We start from the raw sequence: 5,111 nt of genomic DNA on the forward strand, positions 1-5,111 counted from the left end.
ATATGACAGAATGTGCATGTTCTTTTTGTTTTCATATTATAATTTATATTTAATTGTGTTTTGCAGTGTTTTGTGTTGTTTTCACTTTAAATTTGTAAAAGGAAACAGCTGAAAATTTAAATAGTTAAAAGTTGAAATGTGAATAGTTGATTTTTGTATTATATGATTTATTTATTACATTTTATGTGGCGTGAATAAATAAAAGTATATTTACAGTGGTCCCTAGAGACAAAGCACATACAAACTTCAAATCACGTACGAACTCTGAAGCATGTACAAACTCCAAAACACGTAAAAACTCCAAAACACGTAAAAACACGTACAAACTCCGAAGCACGTAAAAACTCAAAACACTTACAAAAGACAACAGAAGTGCTCCAGGATGCTGGGCGCAGTGTTTAGCTTTTGTTATCTTGTGGCTACACAATCCAGCAAGTACCCAACGACCGGATTTGGTGTGTGATAGTAACAGGTAGATGAACTTTTTTTTAAATTATTTGAATATATTTGAGTGCCTGTGTATAAATACACAAACAATACACACATGCTTTCAATTGTGTAATTTAAGTGATCTAGTCGCTCTGCTTTGGAAGTTCAGTTCATGCTAGAAATGTGTTTTGGAGTTTGTACGTGTTTTCAGAATCAATCAGAATCAGAATACTTTATTGATCCCTGGGGGAAATTATTTTTTGTTACAGTGCTCCATTTTAAACCAACATTAAGACAAGACAGACAATACACTAAGAATAGTACAATATATACATATATATACATACATACATAAGTCACTCATAAATAAATAGTCGGAAAAGAAACATGTGTAGTTGTAGCAGTAAACAGTGTGTTAAGTGGATGCGTTGTACAGGGAGATGGCCACAGGCAGGAAAGATTTCCTGTGTCGTTCAGTGGTGCTTTTCGGTAATCTCAGTCTCTCACTGAACGTGCTCCTGTGACTGACCAACATGTCATGGAGAGGGTGGGAGGTGTTATCCAACATTGTCTTTATCTTGGACAGCATCCGCCTCTCCGACACCACCTTGAGGGTGTCCAGCTCCATCCCCACAACATTGCTGGCCTTACGGATTAGTTTATTAAGTCTGTTGGCATCTGCGACCCTCAGCCTGCTCCCCCAGCATGCAACAGCATAGAGGATTTTGTCTCTAGGGGCCACCGCATATATTTATATATAAACATATATAAATAAAACCACTTTTTTACGTTAGTAATTCCTTTTGTGCATAATTTTATATTATTGTGAATAATAAATTAATTAAAGCAACAAAACAACCTGAAGAGCCGGTTCGGAGCCGAAAGAGCCGGCTCTTTTTAGTGAGCCGAGCCGAAAGAGCCGGCTCTCTAAAAAGAGCCGGAAATCCCATCACTACCTCGAAACAATTTTATGTGCTACACGAAAATCTGTCAAATGTTTCAGTACGACTTTGCTAAGCTACGAAGCCGCATCGCTTGATGGATTGTCGGAGCATTATGGCTATCGTAGGCAGGAGCCTGGTGGAGTGATACGTACTGTGCTTCAACATAATATTACCGTATTGTGTGTGTATAACCTTTTTTTAAGTTTTGTGGATATTATACATGGTTATGCTGAGGATATGTCGGCAAATTTCCACTGGAAATGCCTTTTGGTTAAACTGTCAGCAAGGAATTTGCACTGTTACATTTTTATATAACTTTAATGCACATAAAAACAGCTGCTTGTTTAAGTGAAAATACATTGATGGGGTTTTTTACACCAGTAAAATGGTAAAAAATCATTTTTACTAATAAAGTTGTGGAGTTGTAAAGTATTTTGTCTAGTGTCAATTATATCGTCAGTTATATCGTTATCGCAAATTTTCAAATGTATATCGTGATAAATATTTTTGGTCATATCGCCCTGCTCTACTATTTATATTATGCGCTGCATTTCTGTGTTTCCGCGTGCGCAGTGTGACAGGCTGCGTTGACACCCTCACGAGGGGCGACTGGATTTCAAACAGGTTTGATTTTGTTGCGACCATATGATTGATGATTGGAAGCTGGTCGTGAGGTGTTAATCGCTTCTCGTTACCCCGTGTATACTACATAATACAGGATGCACGATTAAGGCGTAACTCGGGCCCTTCCCCAAAACACTCGAACAACTAAAAAATCGTCTCAAAATGGGCCAAAAATCGCACAGTGTATACCCAGCTTTAGGAGGCTAGCTTCATCCATCTCCCTCCGCTGTGGTTGGAAGGGGCGTGTTTCATCTTTTCGCAGCCACGCATACTGAGGTGTTTGCCTTCTTAGCACAGCCTTGGACAGATTAGAGGCTACATCGCAGTTCCAGTCACGGCTTTCATCACTGTCTTTTCTCATCTTTTCCCAGAGTAACAGCCAAGGAGTGCGAGGAGGATCTATTGGCTAGCACTGCTTAGCCTTGCACGCATTCTTATTTTGAACTTAATCTGGAATTCATTGCAAATTGTCTGTGCGGGATATGAAGGACAAGCCCCATGGACTAAGGCCCGGCCACCAGACGCTTGCCCTCGGCACGCTCCCTGAGCCTCCTATCCCAGGCATGGTGAACTGTTCCCTTGATGTTTTTTTTCATAAGGGTTTCTGAATCGCTCTTTGTCTGGTCCCTCACCCAGGACCATTTTACCATTGAGACCCTACCAGGGGGCAAAAGCCCTCAGACAACATACCCCCTGAGATCCCTGGGACACACAAACCCCTCCACCATGATAAGGTAGTGATTCACAGAGGTAAGTTTTGTGTAAGTTATGCCATTGCAATAAAGCACCCTTCTTTAGTGGGTCTGGTCTGCATCTTGCCTGCCACACAGCCGTATCATGACACAATCATGGAGACATGACAGACTGGGGAAACAAACTACAGACACAGGGCACAAAGGGATCAGATAGACACAGGGACATGACTGAGAAATAAAGGGTAACAAACATGGAGACTGACTTCCACAGGAGATGCTGTCACAAGTCACATAGACAAGTCATAGAAATGAGACTGGACCTAAAGGAAGCCCAATCAAAACAATAGTCACCTCAAGCCAAGTTTGATTTTAATTGCGTCTATAGAGCTGAATCTACACATAAGTGGCTGGATAAAGTTGACCATGTGGGCTTTAAAAATGTGAAAATCTCCACAATCAAATCATGCCTCCCCTATTTGAGTAGGATGCCGTGACCTGACGGAAAGCGTGTGTGGTGGGCAGAGCTGGAGGAGGAAGCTGGAAAGCTACGTGAACAAAGAGTGCAAAAGATTTTATATAAACATTCACGTGGTTTGCAAGGCTGTGTGTATTGTGTCTTTTTATGATAATCTTGTATGCAAAGAGAAGGATTTTAAATTGAGTTCAAGTTTTACTTGTCAAATGGAACCTCAGATGGAGCTTCAGTCCACAGAGGGAATTTTCAACACCTCAGAAAGAAAGCTTCTCTCCCACAAGCTCTTGTGTTCAGTGTTCAAAGTTCTAAAAGACATATCAATATATTTTGAACAATTCACATGCAGCTCAGCTTGTTTTTACAGCCTCAGCCTTGCTATGACATTGGACTGTACCTTTCTTCCTGCACTCTCTAAAAATACCTTCTTCCATCTGTGAAACATATCCAGTATTGTTAACTTGGGGTTCATGTGTGTCACAAAATATCTGACTGACTTTCAGTCACAAGGTTTACACAACCCTGCTCATACCATCTTTTAAGTGTGGTTGTGACCCATAGCACTCGCTTCAACATGACCATACACAACAGCTCCATGTGTCTTCATTGATGAAAAAGACAAGATCTCTAACACTAAAGTGTCTTTCATGCAGGACGACCAACAGTGTCTTCAGTATAACGTTACAAAGGTGCTCTACATCAGAGCTTTAAAAAGGCTTAAACTGACCTCTTAACCTGTGAGAAACTGTAGTCAAACAGTAGAATGTTGACAGAATTGAAGAGAAAGTCAAAATGGCTGGAGCACCACAGAAAACATCACACCAAAAGGCATCCTCAAAACCAGCCGGGCTTCACCTGCTAGGCCTCAGCTGACAATGTCTGTAAGGTCAGCTTGTATAGGGACACAAGGACTCACCAATAACCCCACCAAACATGATGAATGATGATCCTCCTGTTGGATGGCCTGTGACAGAGGGAGAGAGAAACCTAGCTGAATTATATAACATTGTTTTCCTTCCGATTGGTCCACTTTAATTCTCCTGTTGTTAGTCAGAAAAAATACACAGTGATGATCAGAGAATGCAGCATCAGTCATCACAACCTCAGAAATCTGCAGGCCTTTTAGCATAACTATAAATTCCATCATTATAGGCTTGGGTAGGTGTTCCAGAATTTCATGACAGCAGTTTGCAGTGGTGGTCATTCTTGTATAAAGTGCCTGTTCTTTCTTTGGGCTGCTCTGTCCCCACTCATGACAGGAAAGTTTGGGGGAGCTGTTTTAATAATAACTGCAGCACTTGGCTCCTCGTTTGGCTCTTGACAGAGGTGGTCGCATCTTTCTCCCTCTCCCTCCCTTATCTTTCCTGCTTGGCTTCCTCATGTCTTTTGTCTAGTCTTATCTAACTCTCAGACCATCTCTCCGTCCTCTTCTCTAAAACCAAGGAATTATAGATTATCTCAACTGTTCTCTCAAGTCAGTTGACACCCTTTTCTCGATGAGAAGCCTGGGCTTGGGGGAGCCTGTTTGTCCTGCAGAGACATTTGTGGCTCGATACATGATGGATGGCTGTTGTTTTCCCGGCAACTCGCAAAAGAGGACGTTGAAGACCTGTACGTATTTGGTACCATGATAACGGGGTTCTGCTGATTAGAGCTGACACGACCCTGGCTTATCGATGACTAATGAAAGTGGTTACAGCTGCTCAAAATCCCACAAGGTTGGCCGACATTTTTATACGGTGGGTAGAGCCACAAGTACTCACGCTGTTATTGAACACAATATGGATAAAATCATGGAGAAGCTCGTGACTCTACAATGGGAAATCGATCGATCTGGGGACCAGTGATGGCTGTTCGATCAACTGCGAAATTGGAATGCAGTTCCTCGACCTAACCCAAACAACCACTATCTTCATACGACCTGCCCTCACCAGCAGGAAGCTCCAA

The sequence above is a fragment of the Rhamphochromis longiceps genome, linkage group LG9 (genome assembly GCF_057381845.1).
Source record: "Rhamphochromis longiceps isolate RC_006_pf linkage group LG9, R_longiceps_female_GT1.1, whole genome shotgun sequence".
NCBI lineage: Eukaryota > Metazoa > Chordata > Actinopteri > Cichliformes > Cichlidae > Rhamphochromis > Rhamphochromis longiceps.